General features: G+C 42.1%; 1 protein-coding gene across 1 annotated transcript in view; it reads left to right on the top strand.

Moving 5' to 3' along the window:
• Window positions 1-22,251, top strand: part of DOCK5 (dedicator of cytokinesis 5) — a 214,772-nt gene that overhangs the window by 41,888 nt on the left and 150,633 nt on the right. Inside the window, exon 2 of the mRNA XM_007458822.1 lies at window positions 19,446-19,529. The gene's annotated coding sequence lies outside the window, so the exon portion shown is untranslated. The remainder of the gene's footprint in view (window positions 1-19,445; window positions 19,530-22,251) is intronic.

A 22,251-nucleotide genomic window follows, 5' to 3' on the forward strand; every position in this document is an offset into this window, starting at 1 on the left:
TTTTTTTTGTGGTACGCGGGCCTCTCACTGCTGTGGCCTCTTCCGCTGCGGACCACAGGCTGCGGATGCGCAGGCCCAGCGGCCACGGCTCACGGGCCCAGCTGCTCCGCGGCATGTAAAATCCTCCCGGACCGGGGCACGAACCTGCGTCCCCTGCATCGGCAGGCGGACTCTCAACCACTGCACCACCAGGGAAGCTCGGCAGGTGGATTCTTAACCACTGTGCCACGAGGGAAGTCCAGCTGTAGGATTTTTGTAGGTATTCTGTATGAAATAGAGGAAGTTCCCCTCTGTTCCTAGATTACCCAGAATTTTTATCATGAATGGGTGCTTGATTTTGTCAAATGCTTTTTCAGCATCTATTGCTATGATCATATAAATATATTGTAAATTTTCTTCCTGTATGTGAGTCATTTTCCATGTCATTTATGGGTTTTTGCCCTATGGGAGTTGTAATTTTTATCCAATCAAACCTGCAGTCTTTTTGCAGTCTAAGAAAGGCCTTTCTTTTCCCGAAGTTGTAAATATATTGTCTTGTATTTTTCCTTGAGTACTTTTGTGATTTTATGTTTTACGTTAATCCATCTAAAATTTGTTTTCATATATGGTATGAGGGAACATCCCATGTTTTGTCTACCCAGCAAAGCATTTGTTTTTTTTATCAAAGTATAGTTGATTTACAATGTTGTGTTAATTTCTGCTCTATAGCAAAGTGATTCAGTTATATATACATTCTTTTTAAATATTCTTTTCCATTATGGTTTATCATAGGATATTGAATATAGTTCCCTGTGCTATACAGTAGGACCTTGTTGTTTATCCTTTTTTTTTTTTTTGCTGTGTCTGGGCCTCTCACTGGTGTGGCCCCTCCCGTTGCGGAGCACAGGCTCCGGACGCGCAGGCCTAGAGATCATGGCTCACGGGCCCAGCAGCTCCGCGGCACTGGGCACGAACCTGCGCCCCCTGCATCGGCAGGCGGACTCTCAACCACTGTGCCACCAGGGAAGCCCTTATCATTGGCTTTTATCCATTTTATATATAATAGCTTACATCTGCTAAACCCAACCTCCCACTCCATCCCTCCCCCACCCCCCTTCCCTGTTGGCAACCAGAAGTCTGTTCTCTATGTCCGTGAATCTGTTTCTGTTTTGTAGATAGGTTCATTTGTGTCATATTTTAGATGCCACATATGAGTGATATCATATGGTATTCGTCTTTCTCTTTCTGACTTACTTCACTTAGTATGATGATCTCTAGTTGCATCCATGTTGCAAAAGAACATTATTTTGTTCTTTTTTAATGGCTGAGTAGTGTTTCATTGTATATATGATCTACATCTTCTTCATCCATTCCTCTGTCGATGGACATTTAAGTTGCTTCCATGTCTTGGCTATTACGAATAGTGCTGCTATGAATATAGGGGTGCATGTATATTTTTGAATTCTAGTTTTTTTCTGGATATATGCCCAGGAGTGGAATTGCTGGATCATATGGTAATTGTATTTTTGGTTTTTTAAGGAACCTCCATATTGTTCTCCATAGTGGCAATTTACACTCCTACCAACAGTGTAGGAGAGTTCCCTTTTCTCCACACCCTCTCTGTCTGTTATTTGTAGACTTTTTAATGATGGCTGTTCTGACCAGTGTAAGGTGGTACCTCATTGTAGTTTCGATTTGCATTTCTCTAATAATTTGTTATATTGAGCATCTTTTCATGTGCTATTGGCCATCTGTATTTCTTCTTTGGAGAAATGTCTGTTTATGTCTTTTGCCCATTTTTTGATTGAGTTTGTTTTTCTCTTGTTGAGTTGTGTGAGCTGTTTGTATATTTTGGAAATTAAGCCCTTGTTGGTTGCGTTGTTAGCAAATATATTCTCCCATTCCATAGATTGCCTTTTTGTTTTGTTTATGGTTTCCTTTGCTGTGCAAAAGCTTATAAGTTTGATTAGGTGCCATTTGTTTATTTTTGTTTTTATTTCTATTGCCTTGGGAGACTGACCTAAGGAAATATTGGTACGATTTATATCAGAGAATGTTATGCCTGTGATATCTTCTGGGAGTTTTATAGTGTCATGTCTTGTGTTTAAGTCTTTAAGCCATTTTGAGTTCATTTTTCTGTGTGCTGTGAGGGTGTGTTCTAACTTCATTGATTTACATGCGGCTGTCAAACTTTCCCAACACCACTGCTGAAGAGATTGTCTTTTCTGTATTGTATATTCTTGCCTTCTTTGTTGAAGATTAATTGACCGTAGGTGTGTGGTTTTATTTTTGGGCTCTCTATTCTGTTCCATTGATCCATATGTCTGTTTTTGTGCCAATACCACACTGTTTTGATTACTGTAGCTTTGTAGTATCGTCTGACATATGGGAGGGTTATGCCTCCTGCACAAAGCAATTATTTTGACATTTCTTAAATAAATTATTTCTGTTCCATTTTATTTGAATGCCAATTTTATCATTTACTACTTTCCTGTATTCAGGTCTATGTTTCTCGGTTTTTAAAATTGTGTTCAGGGACTTCCCTGGAGGTCCAGTGGTTAGGACTCTGCACTTCAACTGCAGGTGGCACAGGTTTGATCCCTGATCAGGGAAATCCCACAAGCCATGCAGAGCGGCCAAAAATTAAAAAATAAAGTAATAAATAAAATTGTGTTCAACTTACCTGTCTATTCCAAACAGTCACCTTGGTTTCATTACTGAAGCTTTAGGGTAATTTTTAATCACTAAAAAAAAACAAATTTATTTATTTTATTTTTGGCTGTGTTCGGTCTTCAGTTGCTATGCGCGGGCTTTCTCTAGTTGTGGCGAGCAGCGGCTACACTTTGTTGTGGTGCACGGGCTTATCATCGCGGTGGCTTCTCTTGTTGTGGAGCACAGGCTCTAGGCACGTGGGCTTCAGTAGTTGTGGTACACGGGCTCAGTAGTTGTGGTTTGTGGGCTTAGTTGCTCTGCGGCATGTGAGATCTTCCCGGACCAGAGCTCAAACCCATGTCCTCTGCATTGCCAGGCAGATTTTTAACCACTGTGCAGCCACGGAAGTCCCTAGGGTAATTTTTAGATGTGTTGGGGCAAGTCTCCTTGTGGTAATTCTTCATTTTCAAAATATTTTTAATTTTTTTCACCATTTATTCTTCCAATTGAACTTATTTGTTTCTGTATCAAACTCTTTAAACATCCATTGGAATTTTAATTGGAATTTAATTGAGTATATGTTTTATGTAGAGCATTGATATTTTTACTGAGATCTATTAAATTTTCATTATAGGAACACCATATGTTTCTATTTCCTTGAGTCTTGTATCCTCTAATCTTTTGAACAACAACAAAAAATTTGACCCAATAATTCTAAACTCAGCTGAACTTGAAGGCAACAAAAACTTGCTGATGCTGTGGAGTTCCCTGGTGGTCCAGAGGGTAGGGCTTGGTGTTTTCACTGCCGTGGTCCAGGTTCAGTCCCTGGCTGGGGAACTGAGATCTCGCAAGCTGGGCTGCATGGCCAAAAAAAAAGAAAAGAAAAGATTTGCATATGCAAGAGCCAAGAAAGAGTGCCACACATATGCTCAACTTAAGTTACTTGGAGATTGTCTTCGCCCATTCAGGCTGCTGTAACAAAATATCATAGACTTGTTGGTTTATAACCACCAGAAATTTATTTCTCACGGTTCTGGAGGCTGGAAGTCTGAGATTAGGGTGTCAGCTTGGTTGGTGAGACCTCTTCCAGGTCTCAGATTTATCCCTGGATGCTCGCATGGAAGAGGTTGGTGGCTCTGTAGGATCTTTTTTATAACAGCACTAATCTCATTATGAGTGCTCCATCCTCATCACCTAATCATCCCCCAAAGCCTCATCTACCAATACCATCACCTTTGGGGATTAGGATTTCAACATATGAATTTGTGGGGGGGCGGGGAACAGAAGCATTTTACTCTAGAGAACCTAAAGAGCCATCTCAGTAATGCAGAAATAAGGAAGTAATGCTATAAAAAGATTAGCGGTAAATCAGAAAGGAATTAGACATGACTACATACAGCTAATTATTTTAAATATAGCTGCAAAATAGCATGCACCAGTAATTTTTGAAAAAGCAGATAAATACTATAAAAATTATTGATTACCTATAAAAATATGCAGTGAAACTACCAGGTTGTATGAACATAAACTAGGAAGCAGTTTGAGGAGGAGTCTGAGGATATAGTGGTTGGTTTTCTCTTAGGTCAGTTGATTGATGTTTAATTAAAGGTATTGATAGGGCTTCCCTGGTGGCGCAGTGGTTGAGAGTCCGTCTGCCGATGCAGGGGACACGGGTTCGTGCCCTGGTCCGGGAAGATCCCACATGCCGCGGAGCGGCTGGGCCCCTGAGCCATGGCCGCTGAGCCTGCGCATCCGGAGCCTGTGCTCTGCAACGGGAGAGGCCACAACAGTGAGAGGCCTGCGTACCACATAAAAAAAAAAAAAAAAAAAAAAAAGGTATTGCTAATTAAGTGTAGGTTCAAGAGATTTTTAAGTGTCAAAGTAATCACGAGTAGAGTGGACTTTTTTGGTTTTTTTAACTAAAATGAAAAAAATTAAGGTATAATTTAATTATACCTAATTAAGGTATAGTTTTAGTGCACAAATCTGTGAATTTTGACAAACTCATTTAGCTGTGCAACTATCACCACAATCAAAATGTAGAATACTTTTATCACCTGCAAAAGTTTTCCTGGGCTCCTTTGTAGTCAGCTCCTTTTCCAACCCCAGCACTTGGCAACCACTGGTCTGTGTTCCTCCCCTGTACTTTTCACCTTTTCCAGAATGTTCTATAAATGGAATCATACAGTATGTATGCACCCTATTGAGTCTGGCTTCTTTCACTTGATGTAACGCATGTGAGATTCATCATGTTGTAACAGTAGTTGTTCCTTTTCACTGCTGAGGAGAATTCCAGCGTACAGATGTAACACAGCTTGTTTCTTCATTCTCTTGTTGAAGGACATTCAGGTTGTTTCCAGCTTTTGACAAATACAATTAAAACCTCTCTATCTGTACAGAGAATTACCTTATTATATTGTCAAAAGGGGGAAAAGGAAAGCAGAGTCCACAGAGCAAGAGATAAAACAAAGAAAATAGAAAGCACAAAGTAAGGTGATTAAAAATGAGATGCAACTATTTGTAACAATAACAATATTGTTAAACTTTCCATTAAATGACGGAGACTTGAGAGGAAAAATATGGCGCCAAGTTTAGGCCACTGAATTTTCCCTTACTGAAATTTCTTGAAAGGGCCAAAGAACTATCAGGATAGAGGCAACCTCGAATCAGCCCTATTTGTTAGGGAGCTTTGCCAACCTTACCACCCCCCCCCCCCCCCGCCCACCAGTTCGGCACATTTTCATATATCACGTATTCTATTCACACACACCACACTCCAAATTACTTCCCCAACCCACCATCTGCTACAGAGGAAATTTTCCACAGTATCAGAGCATAGTACAAATAAGGAGGAAAAACAAAGATTTGTCTACAGTGGTGTTCAGACAGGACCTGACTGAAGGATGCTGCCAGGAATGCTCTTGGCTCCCTTTTGAGGAGATTTAATGATTTAATGAAGTCTTATAATTTAGGGAAGTAGAGACTAAGCAACACAAGTCCTCTTTTGTCACTGTTGAGCAGTCATCTCAGGAAGGCCTGTACCAAGAAGCCCATTGAAACTGAGTCCCCCTAAAATTGAGTTCCCCTACTGAGTTTATGATTAACCTTTCTATCCAAAACTTTATTTGCTTTCCTGTCCTGCCCTCTGTTGCCCTCAGGATTGCAGAGTATCAAAGAAAAGGGGGATTTGAAACTGAGCAGGACCCTGTGGGGCCTTCCCAGGTACAGAAGCTCCTCTGTGTCCCCTGTTTTTGTTTGTAGAAAAAGGCTTTAGTCTCCTAGGCCTTCCCTGAGTTCCAAAGAGCAGAGACTCAAGCAGTTCCTAGTTAAGGAAGTAAGGGAATGCAGAAACAGAGGAAAAGCAGTCAAGAAACAATAGTTCAGTGAAAAAACAGAGTTCTAATTCCTCCTCAAGGGATATACAAAACAATTGGACACATATCTTTTTCTGCAGTAACTAAGACCCCCACCCTGGTGGAGGATGGTGACTGTGTGCCGACCACAAGCACATAGGTCCCAGACTGGCTGGAACCAGAAGACTGAGGATTAAGATTCTTGAAACACGGGCTTCCCTGGTGGCGCAGTGGTTGAGAGTCCGCCTGCCGATGCAGGGGACACAGGTTTGTGCCCCGGTCCGGAAAGATCCCAGATGCCGCGGAGCGGCTGGGCCCGTGAGCCATGGCCGCTGAGCCTGTGCGTCCGGAGCCTGTGCTCCGCAACGGGAGAGGCCACAACAGTGAAAGGTCCGCGTAACGCAAAAGAAAAAAAAAGATTCTTGAAACACCACCCAGTTACCTCACCACCAACCAGTCAGAAGAAAGTCATGCCCCCTGTAACCCTCACCCCAAATATTGCTTTCAAAAGCCCTTCCCTAAAACACATCTGGGAGTTTGGAACTTTTGAGCATGAGCTGCCTGTTCTCCTTGCTTGGTGCCTGCAATAAACGCTGCACTTTCCTTCACCAGAACCCAGTGTCAGTAGATTGGCTCTGCTGAGCAGCAGGCGAGCAGACCCAAGTTTGGTTCTGTATCACCATGGTTACTGGGGGCCATGCCTGATGTCAGCCTCTGGTTGTGGGGCTCCTCTTTACATGGAGCCCCAGGGGGGACCTGGGCAGGTCCCGTCACACACTAGGTTGAGTTGGTTAAGCTTTAAATTATGCAGAATAGGTTGAGGTGTATAATCTCTGAAAAGGTGAAACCATGGAAGGCTGGGATAATTGGGGATGAGCTTGCGGTTGAATTGGCCTTTTGTAAACTTAATTTATGGATAGGATTTGGTCCAATGGAGTAAGTAGAGAGGGCCATTCAAGCAAGGGGATTACAAAAGAAGACTCATAGAACTGAGCTTCGTAAGTTCTTAACTCACGTGCATCAGTAGAAAATAGAGAACTATCAGAAGATTTTTGAACTGGGGAATAAGGTGTTATAAGTAGTGTTGAAAAGTATTAGAGTGGCACCATTATACAAAGTAGTGTTATAATATCAGTAATAGCTAGTTCTTCCCCTGGTAAGTGTTTTATTTATTATTCAGTCTCCACAGTAGCCCTATGAGGTAATTATTATTACCTGTCCCTGTTGAAAAACAGAATCTAACCAAGTAAATTTAAGATCTAATTGGCTTTAATTAGGTGATTCATTAATCCTGCAGCATCCCACCTAGCAACTAGAAGGGTGCTCTAAAAGGTTGTGTGAAATGGAAGGTTTTTATAGGAAGGAGGGTAGGGCAAGGGAGCTACTAGCAAAAGGAAAGAAAGGATTATTTTTTAGGCCAGGATTTCTTTTGTGGGAGGACGAGAACAGTGTGGGTTTTACCATGTGGATTGCCTCTTTTTCCTCTGGAGGATGGATAGGGTGCACTTGTCAGATGACCTCATTGGTGCTGACCAGAAAATTCCAGATTGGTTGATTAAGATTACATTTTTGGTGTTAGGTATTAAATCTAGGTTTCGTATCTTGGGCTTTAGCACAAGTGATGCCATTTTGGGCCTGTGGTTTTTAACATCCTGTTTTGCACAAGAGGAGAGACTGCAGGCAGGGTGATCAGTTAAGGTCCAAAGGTAGTAGTCTGAGTTCTAGTTCGTGAAGGAAAGACTAAAACTGTAGGACTGGAAACGGAGAGCAACAAGTGTAAGATGACTCTATGGGTGTCAAGCCTAAGTGACTCAAAGAGCAAAGTCACCAGGCATCTCTCTTTGTTTTTACTCCTTATCTGTACTGTACTGTAGGTCACAGCTTATTGATTAATTGGTTATACTGAAATAAAGTATAATGTACTAGTGTGGAAGACCAGGAAATATGTTTTTCACTAGCTTTAGCGTGATTTCTAGTTTTATTTTTTATTTATTTTTATTTTTTGGCTGCATCGCACGTGGCATGCAGGATCTTAGTTCCCTGACCGGGGATCGAACCTGCGCCCCCTGTAGTGGAAGCATGGAGTCTTAACCACTGGACCGTCTGAGGAGTCCCTGATTTCTATTTTTAAATGCCAGAAAACAAGCAAGGCTAGATTTCTGGTTGGAAAAATGTTATTATGCTATTAACATTTAGATTGTGTTGTAAGTTAGGTGGTTCTATTTTATGAGCAATATTTTCTTTTTATGAACATTCATGCCTAAAATATTTTAATGCTTTGGGGATAACTCAAGAGGCATTTTGAATTTGCATGCTACTTTATTTTTGATTATTTTCGAATGTATGTGAAAAAAAAGTGGAATTCTGGTGAATTTTTTTAAATGTAAAGTGATTATGGTGATACACAGTCAAATTTAGATTTTTCATTTGTTCTTAAATTAAGCCATAGAAATATTGTATTTACTTTTCTAGAGACTAGAGGAAGAAATGAGATTGAAAGGACATTTCCATATCTTTGCATTGAATTGACTCCAGCTAATTGTATTGTGTAAAGAAATTTTTATTTGGTTGCTAAAATAAATATATTAAGAAGGTAAACAAGTCAGAAACCTAGTTCCTCAGGTTCATAGGCCTGATGCTTGCTTGCTTATTTGATTGATTCATTCATTCCAGAAATGTAATTGATCATTTGTTTTTTAATCCTCCATTGTTTACCTTAGAAGTACAATTCAATACAGGGTGAAATTTATTATAAAGACTAGTTATGTGGCCTTTGGAAAAAGCTATTGCAGCTTGCTCATCCTAGACTGAATCTAAGCTGTATGGTCTTGGGTTCTTTGTTTTCTTGTAAGTGGAAAGAGTAGTGGGATCTAGAATTTCCATTAAAGTCATCCAGTTTTAAAGGTTTCTAAAAAATTTTTTTTAAAGATAAGTTTTGTGGAACTCACCAGTGTTGTTTTGTGGTACCAAAAGGCATTTGTGTTAACAGTGATTGAAAATGAATATGAATACCTAGATTTAAGTCTCAGCTCTACCACCTAATTAACCTAGTGGTAATAAAGTTAGTTAACGTTTACCCAGGATTTACTATGTACCAGGAACAAGTTTAAGTGCTTTACCTTTATAATCCTTTAATGCTCATAAGAACCCTGTATGTGAATTGCTATAATTGTACCCATTTTACAGGTTAGGAAATTGGGGCATCAAGAATTTAAATTACCTCCAATAAGAATCAGTAAATACAGAGCCAGTGTTTGGACACAGGTAGTCTGAGACCAGAGCTGGTATGATTAGCAGTAGTGTAATCCTGTCGACCCCTTAATCGCTCAGAGATTACTTTTTTAAATCTGTAAAATGAGGCCCATGTTCACTCTTTCTTCTTTGCTCGTTTGTGTGAGGCTCAAATAAGTAATGCAGAGGTTCTTGAAGTGTTGAACTGAACCAGCAGTGTCATTCCTACCTAGGAACGTGTTCAAATGCAAATTCTGGGGCCCCATTCCTAACCTTCTGACTCAGAAACTCTAAAGATGGGGCCCAGCAATCTTGTGTTTTAACAAGCCCTCCTGGTGATTCTGATGCATGCTAACATTTGTGAACCACTGAAATATTAAATGTTGAATTCATAAAAGAATATTTACAACACTTGTATAAAAAGAAACTAACAAAACCCCCCATGTATCCCCATCTAATGAATTGCAAAAAAAAGTTCTCTGTATATTAGACCCACACTCATGCTTCTCCCTAATAGTCGGACGCCGCAGCCCCACCCTGGAAGTAAAAGTATTCTGAAATGAGTGTATTTTATTTTCATAATTTTTTCCTGTAGTTTTACCACATACATACATATGTATATTTTAAAAACCTAATTCATTTAGTTTTCCAAGATTTTGAATTTTATCTAAAGGTATCTGTGTATATCGCTCCTGTATTTTTAAAAAAATTTGCTCAGCATTTTGTTAGTGGTATGTGTGCAAAGAATGTATTCGTTTTCCCTGCTGTATTCTATGTTTGAATATAACATAATTTATTTCCCCATTTTCCTTTCAATGGACATTGGGTTGGTTCCAGTTTTTGCTACTACAAACACTGCTACTATGAACATTCTTATATATATTTCTTGGCACACTTGTGCAAGAGTTTCTCTGGGGCACTGGTTTTCAGATTGTTTGACCTGAAATCTATAGGAAGAAATGCACTTTACATCATAATCCAGCAATGTCAGCTTGCTTGTTATAGTATAGAGAAATACAGTGGACTTTTTTTTCTTTTGTATATTGACTAAAATTGGGTCCTAAAACCTCCTTAACCTCACTCATTAGTTCTAGTAACTTTTGTAAATGTCTTAAAATTTTCTGTATAGGTGACCAAATCATTTGCTAATAAACACAGCTTTATGACATCCTTTCCAATTAGTAAGCTTTTAATTTCTTTTTCTTGCATCATAGCACTAGTTACAACCACATTAAAATGTAGAATAGAGAGGAGATATCCTTGCCATGTTCCCAGTATTAGGGAAGCACATTTAATATTTGACAGTTCAGTATGTTTGCTGTAGGTGCATCATGTATGCTTTTTATCAGATTAAAGATACTCATAATTTGCTGACACTTTTTAATCATCAGTGGATATCAGATTTTATCAAATGCCTTTTCTGCATCTATAGAGATGATCATATTTTTTCTCCCTTTTTATCTTAATGTGGTGGATTACATTGATTTTTTTAATGATCCTGGAGCTGTTTAGAGGTGTGTTGTTCCGTTTCCAAATATCTTGGGATTTTCTAAATGTCTTTCTGTTATTGATTTTTAATTTAATTCCATTGTAGTCAAAGAACATGCTTTGTATGATTTGAACACTTTTCAGTTAACTGGGACTTTTTCTGTTGCCTGATCTGCATCATTTCTGGGTCTTTTTCTATTGATTGATTCTTTTCCTTCCTTGCATGTCTTATAATCATGAACTGAATGTCAGACGTTGTAAATTTTATCATGTTGGGAGTTTGAGCCTTGTTCTGGGATGGAGTTGAATTATGAGGAAACTTTCATGCTCTCCAGGTTTGCATTTGATCTTTATTAGGTGGGATCAGCACAGCCTGTAGTCTGGGGCCAGTTTGGTTGCATTACCAAGGCAAGTACTCTTCTGAGTACTCAAGCCAGTGGCCACATACCATAAGGTTTCTTGGCTCTGGCTGTGGAGAATGTGAACTGTTCCCAGCTCTGTGTGAGGCTTGGGAATAGCTCCTGCTTTTCTTTCCCAGTGGTTCTTTTCCTTGTCCTCGGGAATTTTCTTCACACGCGTGGGCTGATCAGTAATCCACTTAAGCTAGTAAGGAAACTTAGGCAGCCCTCACCTCTCTGATTCTCTGCTCTGTATGTTCTAGTCACCTTGACTTCCCTGAATTCTCAACTCTCTTCCCTCACCTTGGGGTGACTCCTGGGCTGTGTTTCAGTTTCTCCTCTCTGCACTTTTGCCTGGAGATGCAACTGTAGATATCCCTCATCTGTTTCCCTTCTCTCAGGCATCACCCTCTTGTGTTGTATGCTGTTCAGTGTCTGAAAACCACTGTCATATTTTTGTCCATTTTTTAGATGTTCAAGATGATAGTTCATCTGATCCCTGATCCCTGCGGTCCACTTTGGCCACAAGTCTAAATGAATACGTATTTTTAAGTTTAAATATTCCAAATTCATACTGAATTTCCAATGCAAATCGATTAGCCCAGAGTTATGTATCTTTTTGATTTCATACTTCTCTTTTCTGTTATGGTGAAGAACGTTCCAGACACATTAACAATACTTACTCATTTTTATGTTATGTTATGTTATGTTACTCATTTTTATGTTTATTTTATTCTTACAGCAACCCTGAGGTAGGCAAAATACCAGGTTACAAATATCACTTTATTGATAAGGAAACTGAAGCCCCCAAAATTCAGTGACTTTCCTGAGAGTCCGCAATGGTAGGTTTTTGGCTAAGCTGCAGAAAGTACCTTCAGTAGCCTGACTGTAATTTGGTGTCATCTTGGCCTGGTACACACCGGGCTTCCATTTCTTCATTTATGAAACAAGGAGCTTTCCCAGATCTCTTCAGCGTCTGGCCTTCTCCTCAGTTCTCTGCTTTTCCGATTCGCCCTTCGCTCCCAGCCACATGTACACATTCTGTTTTCTTATGGTGCTTTCGGTAGGATGTGACTCTGGTGTACATAATACAGGAGAAGCTGTTCTAAGACCCTCCTGAACGTGCCCCGGAGGCTAAGGGCGACCAGCTGAGCTTGTTCTGGGACAGGCCCTGTGGAGACAGACGTAAAAGCTGCTGCCTTTGTATTTGCATTTTCAGATTGGTGATATTAAATTAATGGGTTTTCCAGCTTGGTAGGGGATCATTCATTTTCTCAGTTTATCTGTGCTTTGTCTCAAATTTCATGTACATAAGGAGAAAATCATCAGTAACATTTTTGACTGTCATTTCAAAGTGCTTGTTCTAGAGTCTGCACTAATTGGTGGCTTCTATCTTTTCTTTTCTTTTTTTTCTTTTTTTTTTTTGGCCTCGCCACCACATGTGGGATCTTAGTTCCCCGACCAGGGATCGAACCTGAGCCTCCTGCGGTGGGAGCGTGGATGCTTAACCACTGGACCACCAGGGAAGTCCCGGCTTTTATTTTTAGATTCTCTATTCCTCAATTATGATTTCTGTCCATAAGGTAGATGCCGCAAACTCAGCGCAGTCTTAGATCTGACCATTTTTATCTTAGAGCTGTCTCATTTTTATTTAATAAGAATGCATACCAAGAAGAACCTGATAATGATACCTTATTTGATTAGGGGAATGTGTTCTGGACTTGTTAGTAAGTTCATTTTTTTACTTCCTCATTAAAACCCTGCCATAGTTACCCTCTGATTTTTTTTCTCTTTTACTTTTCCTTAACGAGAAAGAGATCAGTTGAAAAGAACAGAAGCGAGTAGAAGTATAAGCATGGCGACATTAGAATGTGTACTTTGTGTTATACCCAGATTGAGAGTGTGCTATAGTGAGTCCAGGATTGAGGCATCCTTGGTATTCTGAATAACACCCTGACTCCTCAGTTGAATCACTGCAGAAATGCTTGGAAGGGGCAGCAAGAAAATGATTAAAATACTGAACTATTCCCCGATTCTCGTGCTGTTTCTAAGGGGCGCTTTGTACTTAGCTGCCTGCAATTAAATGCATTTGCTGTCCTTAAGGACGTCTGCCCTTCGTTGTCCAACTTTACCTTGTTAGGACTGTTGAGGCTAGCTTGTTCCGTTACCTGTACAGACCTTCCTGATCCCCAGTTTTCACTGAATGACTTCCACTGTCCTGTTGGTGAGGGCAGTTGTGTCCATCTTTGAGGATGTGCCTGCCACCATGCCCGAAGTGGGAAGCCAGACAGGGCAAGAAAGGGGGAAAGGGAAGGTGACTGTCATTTACCCTGTGTCTACCAGGGCTTGTCATCTTCCTAGAGGCTCTGCTACATTCTCCTCTTTGAAAGAATATACTGGTGCCTCCATTTCTTACATAGACAAACTGTGGGGAAACTCCTGGTGTTTGCAGGACAAAGACTTTCTATTCTGCAATTTTGAGTTGCCTTGTTTTAGCTTTACATGTTTCATGTAAATTTAATTTCATACTAATTTAAATGAGATGGCTTGGAGGTAATCCTTTGGTACCAGTGAGGAAATAAATAAACCATAGTTGAGTTTATATCTGTGAAATTTCTCTCCCATTAAAGATATATTTATCTGTTCTAGCCACAAATAGATAGAATCCTTAAAACAGAGATTTCTAAAGAATAACCAGTGAGCCGGTCACTAAATCTCCTAACGTCATTAAATTCTCCTAAAGGTCTAGAAAACGAAGTTAAGAATCCTGTAAGAGCTGCTCCTGTGGAGTACTGTTGGTGACAGAAGCTGTTGTTCTCATCTGACGGCCCCTGACTTGGGTGACCAGTCTGGAGCCTAATTGGAATGGTCAGCATAAAACCACATTTTTTTTAACTCCTGGGGTCATACTTCCTGTTGAATCTGATGGTCTCATCCTTGTAGTAGACTGCAATTAAAGAGCAAAAGAAAAAAGTCCACTTGGTCTTCTAGGACATTACGGCATTGACCCCAGGGTGAAAGATAAAGACACGATGTGCCTTTTTAGCCTTAATAGTTCCAATGGCTGAAAGTAGGCAGATCAAGATAATAATGAAAAAGAGGAAGTTTGATCATCCTGATAACATTCTGAATAGCAGACAGCTCAAGTCAGGACCTCGCTCTGTGTTTGCTGTATCTTTCTTTCATAGACGCTACCAAACGCCTAATAGAAAACATGTTTTAGTTATTCTTCAGGGGGTTGTAATTTGAGGATTCATGAAAAAGCCTAATTTATCAGAAAGATTAACTACTAGCAACCCATCGACTTTGCATTGTCAAAATCAATCTTCGTAGTGGGGCCTATCAGAGACTATTCTTATTCTGTTGGTTTCTTGTTGCATAATGCTAAGACCTCAAATTTCTTCTCTTTTTTCCTCTCTCATGAAAGTCTGGTTTAAAAGAAAAGGCCAGGCCAAATCAAAGATTTGGTAAAATGCAAACTCCTTTAAATTTGTAGACATACTGTCTTATCTAGTTGGCTCTGCAAAATTATACTTTTGCGATATAAACAGTAAGCTGCTTGGGGCAGATTTCCAGCAGCTTGTCTTTCCCAGCCTTGCACATAGCAGCCAGCAAGGCGGTTCATACACAGCGACTGACTCCCTTCTCTTGTTTAATTTCCTCAGACAAAACAAGACATTGCGGTGGTGCCTGCTGATTCGAAACGACACAACTTGTTTCTCTTGCCTCTTATCATAACCTCGTGAATCAGAGGCTGTTGGAGCCATAGGGTCCCTTAGAGTCGTCTGGTCCATGCCTTGTTTACAGATGGGAAACTGAGGCCCAGACGAACTCATCCAAGGTCATGCATGTGTAACTGATAGAACTGGGTCTGCTTTGTTTAACCCAAAGGGTTTCCTTTACTTCTCCTTTCTCTGTCTTCCTCTGTAACAGTTATTCACATTCTAGGGAGAAAACATGATCCACTGAGCATGTGAGTTGTATGCCTGTTTTTGAAATAGCACCAGATGAGCGGACAACATGATCACCAACCTGTATTGGGGTGGCCAGAAAGTTTGTTTGGTTTTAAGTAAAAATAAAAGACCTTTTTCATTTTCACCAAGAACTTCATTGAACAATGTGTTCACTAACAGAACGAACTTTTTGGCCAACCCAGTATGATAAAGAGTGTTTGGGGAAGTTGGGGTCTCGTTTAATGAGAGAATTCTAAGGCAGACAACATACTGAGATGCTATCAGGTTCTTTTCTTTGCTGCCAGGCTCTTCCAGGGCATCCCTTTGGCATCGTGGACCAGCCTGGTAAAATGGGATGAATGGGTCTTCACAGGACGGCGTCAGTAACAGCTCTGCTGCTGATAAAGCTGGGCTCCTCAGGGCAAGGTGCTGAGCCCTTCTGAGTCTCAGTTTCCTCATTAAATAATATGGTAATTGGTACCCACTCCATACAATTACTGTATTCCATATGGAAGTGAAATCATAAACTACAACGGAAATGAAGTGGATTAAGGAGGGAGATGGGGAGGGCGTGGTTCTAAAGTGCATGGTTGGCGTAAGTAGATGACATTGTAAGTGACTGGAAATCTTGTTAGTACTTCTGCCCAAAGACATGCAACAGGGAGTACAAATGCCCTGCAACTGGTGACTTGTCACTCCAGCGAAAGGCATTGCTGAAGGATGTGTTTCCCATGTGAAGCTCTTTGAAGGCTTGGGTTGGAAAGGCAGATTCTCTCGTGTAATTAGCAAAAGAGAGGCCAGAGAGGTGATTTGATAATCCCTTTCATGAGTGGTGGGAAACCACATCTGCTGCTTCTGAGGGAAGCAGAATTACCCTGAAGTTTGTGGAAGAAATGGTGAATAACTGAATCGATTGGTGGGTTTTATAAAGGCCACTCTTGTGCCTTGAGCACCTTCTTTGAGCCTCATCCAGTGCCTTGGAATGTGAAAGGCACAAAGTAATGTGTAACCAGGTCCCCATTCATGAAGGGTTTACCTTCTGATCCGTGGCAGATGATAACACAAGATTATCTGTGATTTAAAGCCCAAACTGTGTTAAAGGAAAAATTGCCGGGCGTCGGAGAAAAAAGAGATCCTTGCGGGGTGATAGGGAGTCAGTAATCATTTGTCGAACTGCATTGTGAATGTGAGCTTTACAGTGTGAGGAAGAAACAGATAAGCTGTTGTTCCAGGCAGAGGTAAACTGTGAGCTGAGCACAGAATTTAGGGGAGGTTATGAGTCCTGACTGGAGCAGAGGGTGGAATTTGGCAGATGATGGAGGCAAAGGTGGATAATTAAGACCAGGATAATTTTGGGAGCACTTTGATTGTCAGGCTCTGGAATCTTGGATTTAAGGAAACATAATAGTCTCTGTGTGTGTGTGTGTGTGTGTGTGTGTGTGTGTGTGTGTGTGTTTACAGCAGTCCTTGGTAGGTGTTTGTAGCTTGGAGCCACAGTGCCAGGTGCTGCCTTTGAGAGCTTCTGCTTACTTTCCTGGTGACTAAGGGCAAGGAAGAGGTGAAGCTTGGTGATTACACAACACATCATGACACAGCAAGCTCTCTATTTCCTGATTCCATCTGCTGGCGGGGCCAGTGGGAGGAGCCAGTTTGGGGGGAGGCAGTGAATGGGGGGCTCGAGGGATTCAGGGATGTGAGATCTACGGTTTCTATGGAGACCCAGCAGTATAACTAGTGGGCAAAACATGTGAATCAAGTAGCAGTTAGATGAAGGAAGTGAACCTCAGTGGATGAGTAGCTGTGGCCTCGTGGCCCACGAAGTGTAGGAACCAGGAACTAACTCCTTCTGAATGCTGTGCAGTTTCTGCTAGCCCACTTCATCAGCCTGATCTTATTCTGAATTCATATTATAGTCCACAAGCTCAATAGTAAGCCAGTTCCAGTATCATCTGTCTAGACTTCTGTGTCAAGACTACAGAAGAACACATATTGGGGTGATTCTCTTCAAAAAGAGAGGCCACTTGAAGAACATGGGGCTAGAGGTCTGCTCCTTCTGTTCTGGGATAGATTGACTGTGTTGAGCCTGCAGTCAGGCTGCTGATCTCGGTACATCGCAGGCTCAGGAAAGGGCAGTAGGTACCATGATTGGATTGGATGCCTTTCTTCCCTTCTTAATGACCCTTGTGGGATCTGGCAGATGGTTTGATGGATTGAGTGACCAGCCTCATGTGCTCATAAGAGCTGCAGAGATGGGGAACACCGTGGGTTCCTTGGATGGTCAGGTCAGTGGTTAGAACGGAATCTCTAAGGTGGTTCTTTTTCCCTGAAAGGATGCAGCTCACTCATCATGAGAGAGGGCAAGAAATAAATCTACCTTGGGAAAAAAAAAAAAAAAAAAAAAAAAAAGCTTCATTGAAGTCTAATTTATATACCATAAAATCCACCCACTTTAAGCATATAGTTCATTGATTTTTAGTAAATGTGCAGTGTTATATGACCATCACTACAATCCAATCCAGTTTTAGGATGTTTCCATCTCTCTGTAAAGCTTCCTGGTGCCTGTTGTGCTCTGTCGCTATTCCCACCCCCAACCCACGAAACAGTCAGCTGCCCTATGTCGCTGATAGACTTGCCTCTTCTGGACGTTACAAGGAAATGGAAGCCTAACGTATGTTTTGTGCATGTGACTTTCATTTCGCATAATGTCTTTGAAGCATCCGTGTTGTAGCATGTGTTCGCATTTCCTTCCTTTTTATTGCTGACTGATATTCCATTGTGTGGACAGACCATATTTTACTTATCCAGTGATTCTTCAGTGGATGAATTGTTTCCAGTTTTCAGCTGTTGTGAATAATGCTGCTATATTGGTTTCTTGTGGCTGTCCTAACAAATTACCACAAATTTGGTGGCTTAAACAGGAGGATTTTATTCTCTCGTAGTTCTGAAGGCCAGAGGTCTAAAATCAAGGTGTTGACCGGCTGTGCTCCTTCTCGAGGTTCTAGATTCCGTCCTTTGTCTTTTCTAGCTTCTAGTAGTCGTGCCAGTCCTTGACTTGAGGTCATGTTACTTCCACCTCTGCCTCCGTCCTCATGTTGCCTTCTCTTCCGTGAGGCTCTCAAAACTCCCTCTGTCTCTCTCTCATCTGGATACGTGTGATTGTGTTTGGACCACACCCTGAATTTCCAGATTAACCTCCTCTCCGTATCCTTAACTAACTCACACTTTTTGCCACCTGAGGAAACATTCACAGATTCCAGAATCTGATGTGGATATCGTGTGGGGGCTATTATTCTGCCTACCACAACAGCTATGAATAATCACATGAAGTTTCTGTGTCAGCATGTTTCCATTTCTCTTTGTAGATAACTGGGCGCGGAATTGCTGGGTTGCACGTACATTGATGTTTAACTTTTTAAGAAACTGCCAAACCGTTTTCCGAAGAGGTTGTGTCATTTTATGTTCCTACTAGCGATGCATGAGGGTTCCAGTTTCTCCACATTCCTGCCAAGTCTGCCTTTTAAAAATTAATAGCCATTCTGGTGGGTGAGAAGTTGTATCTCGTTGTGGTTTTAATTTGCATTTCCCTGATGACTAATGGTTGTTGGACGTCTTTTCTGGTGCTTATTAGTCATCATATATGATTCTCGGTAAAATGTCTCTTCAGAGCTCTTACCTATCTTAAAATGGGATTGCCGCCTTCTTTTGGAGTTACAAGAGTTAGTCTACTGTTTTGTATGATTGTGGTCCAGTCATTGCCAGTCCTAAGGACTGTGGTGATGGAGGTCACCTTGGGGGCACCCCATTTTCCCAGGGTACCTAGAGCTGGGGCGAGGAAGCCACCCAGTGTTAGTCTATTACTGGGGGGTAGGTGGGACTCACACGTGTTCCGTTGGCTGCCAGTTACTGTGTCAGGGAAGCCGGGAGATGCCTCGCCCTATGCCCTAGAGATCATAAGCTCAGTGGTGGTGTAGGCTGATAACTCTTATCACCATTTTAACTAAGGAGTTGTTTCTGTAATAATATATTTACTATATCTCTTCCCGTACTAAACTATTAAAAATCTCTGGTACAGGGACCACATCTGTGTGTTTCAACACTCTATTTCCAGTCTCTAGCACAGTATGTGGTACATAGTAGGCAACCAACCAATATTTGTTGGAAGTATGACTGTAACGTACCAGTAACGGGAGTCCAGGAGGATGCTCTCTACTTTCCAGTGGGGGATTCACCTGAAATGATTAAAGAGAGGGTTGTTTGTTAGAGGAGTGGTTCACTAACCACTGAATGTGCTCTTTGGTGACTCGTATTATTATTATTTTTAATGTGTTTGGTGACTTGTATTTTAACTGCCACTGATGCCATCATGTTCCTCTTTTATTTCTCCTTTCTAGCGATCTATAACTACAATGCCTCTCAAGATGTGGAGCTGTCCTTGCAGGTTGGCGACACGGTTCACATCCTGGAGATGTATGAGGGTAAGTCTGGATGGCCTTCTGCAAGACACGGAGCAAGGCCCAAACAGTAGAAGTTACTTATTCATAAGGCACTTAGAGCAAATATCAATGTGCTTTACATCTGAAGTGATGCTAGTAAAAATCCAGGAAGTGCTTAGGGTATACAGTTTTGAACTGTGGGTGATTTCAAAACAGCCAGCTGAGTGCATGAGCGCAGACATGCCCAGACACCAGCATCAAAATATGTGACTCTGGGGAATTCCCTGGTGCTCCAGTGGTTAAGACTGCGCTTCCACTGCAGGGGGCATGGGTTCGATCCCTGGCTGGGGAACTAAGATCCTGCATGCTGCGCCGTGTAGCCAAAAAAACCAAACCCAAAATCTGTGACTCTGCATTTTGTGAGGTTTCAGTGCTGTTATACGTATGCCATCCTATTTAATTCTTATGGCAATCCTCTAAGGGTGGCAGGGCAAGGGTTTTTTCTAATTAAGAAAAAATATGTATTATTGACTTTCAAAAATATAGAACTCTTAAAAATTACACAAGTTAACCCATGCTCACTTTTTTGTTTTCGTTTTTTTTTTTTTGCGGTACGCGGGCCTCTCACTGTTGTGGTCTCTCCCGTTGCGGAGCACAGGCTCTGGACGCGCAGGCTCAGCGGCCATGGCTCGCGGGCCCAGCCGCTCCGCGGCATGTGGGATCTTCCCGGACCGGGGCACAAACCCGTGTCCCCTGCATCGGCAGGCGGACTCTCAACCACTGTGCCACCAGGGAAGCCCCATGCTCGCTTTTTTAACGTAGTTGAGAAAACTGATGTTCAGAGTAAATAAGGTGCCTCATGTCATACAACTAGTGACAGAGCCAAATGAGATGAAGCGATGTTGATTTCCAGTGGCTTCTCATGAAGCAAGACCTTAATACATGAAAGATGCCATCTCTTCATAAGTACTGAAAATAAATAGGAGAAGCATATAATTCAACTCATATTCTAACAGGCAAAAACATTTATTTCTTTGTAAAATTCTCTCAGGTAAAATAACTAAATAAACCGATAAAAATTCAAAAAAAAATGTGACTGGATGCAGAAGGGCCTGACGCAGCCCTGGCTCCAGAGGAGACATGTGTGCCTCTGGTCTGGCGGGAGCTCGAAGGAAGCCCAGCTGCTGAAGTGGCTCTTTCTTCTCAGCACTAAATGTTCCCAGAGTCTGGGAGAAATGAGGGAGAGACTTACTGGTGTTGCTGAGATTCCTTCAGAGAATTAGGTCAGGAAGACTCTAGGTCCGTAAAGCCTACTAGTATATTTCCTGCAACTAGGTCGGGCTGGGGAGGGGGTCCCAGTTAACCTGTAAGTGGACTGTTGGGCAGTTGCCCAGGGCTCCCGGGTCATCTGAAGAGCACAGGTCATGTCTGCACACACACCCCTCCCCACAACCCCCAGGCTTCTCGCTCCAACTCAAGCTCTGTAAATCCTAACGGGACTCATCCACGTATCCACATTTCTAATCCAAATGCCCAGAGCACAACAAAGATGTCTCTAGGCCCCTAACATTGAGGATCAAAGCAAAGAACATTGAGGGTCCGTTGATTCTCTCTGAAGATTGGGGCAGGAATGAGGTGGGAAGCTAGGCAGATTTTTCTCATAGGGTAAGGCTTGTTAGGACAAGAACTCTGGGTTTGCAGGGTCTGGCCCCCCCATGTAAATGGTTCTGATGATGGCATGGCAAGGGTGGTCGTCTAGAACCTAGTGCGGCTTCCAAGGGCAAGGCAGACAGACACAGGATGGGGAAGGGGAGATGGGAGGTCCGAAGGAAAGGAAGTAGGGCTCGGCCATAGGAAAGCGAAGCCGTCTGCCGCATTGCACAGAAGACTCTGTTTTTACTCTTCCTCCCTTTAGTTTTCGGCAGAGGGCTGGTGGTTTGCGTTATCCTTATCCCCTTCACACACTTCAGAGTGTCTTCGTGCAGCTTCCAGGGGCAGGGAAGGGAGGGAGGGCTGTGTGGATGCTTCCCACTCTATTCTTTCTCTTCTATTTTTTTTTTTTTTTAAATAAATTTATTTATTTTATTTTTGCCTGCGTTGGGTCTTCGTTGCTGTGTGCGGGCTTTCTCTAGTTGTGGCAAGTGGGGGCTACTCTTTGTTGCAGTGCGCGGGCTTCTCATTGTGGTGGCTTCTCTTGTTGCGGAGCACGGGCTCTAGGTGTGTGGGCTTCACTAGTTGTGGCATGTGGGCTCAGTAGTTGTGGCTCACAGGCTCAGTAGTTGTGGCTCGCGGGCTCTAGAGCGCAGGCTCAGTAGTTGTGGCTCACGGGCTTAGTTGCTCTGCGGTGTGTGGGATCTTCCTGGACCAGGGCTCGAACCCGTGTCCCCAGCATTGGCAGGCGGATTCTTAACTGCTGCACCACCAGGGAAGCCCCTCTCTTCCATTTTTCTTCTCACCATCTTAGGTCCGGCCAAACATTGATTCCATGGTGTCACCAAGACACTAGGGATAATCTACTTATCTTCTTTTTTTTTAATATAAAATTTATTTATTTATTTATTTATTTATTTTTGGCTGCATTGGGTCTTCGTTGCTGTACACAGGCTTTCTCTAGCTGCAGCGAGCAGGGGCTACTGTTGTGGTGTGTGGGCTTCTCATTGTGGTGGCTTCTCTTGTTGCGGAGCACGGGCTGTAGGTGCGCGGGCTTCAGTAGTTGTGGCCCGTGGGCTCCGTAGCTGTGGCGCACAGGCTTAGTTGTTCCGCG

This window comes from Lipotes vexillifer, unplaced genomic scaffold (assembly GCF_000442215.2).
Source record: "Lipotes vexillifer unplaced genomic scaffold, Lipotes_vexillifer_v1.1 scaffold484, whole genome shotgun sequence".
NCBI lineage: Eukaryota > Metazoa > Chordata > Mammalia > Artiodactyla > Lipotidae > Lipotes > Lipotes vexillifer.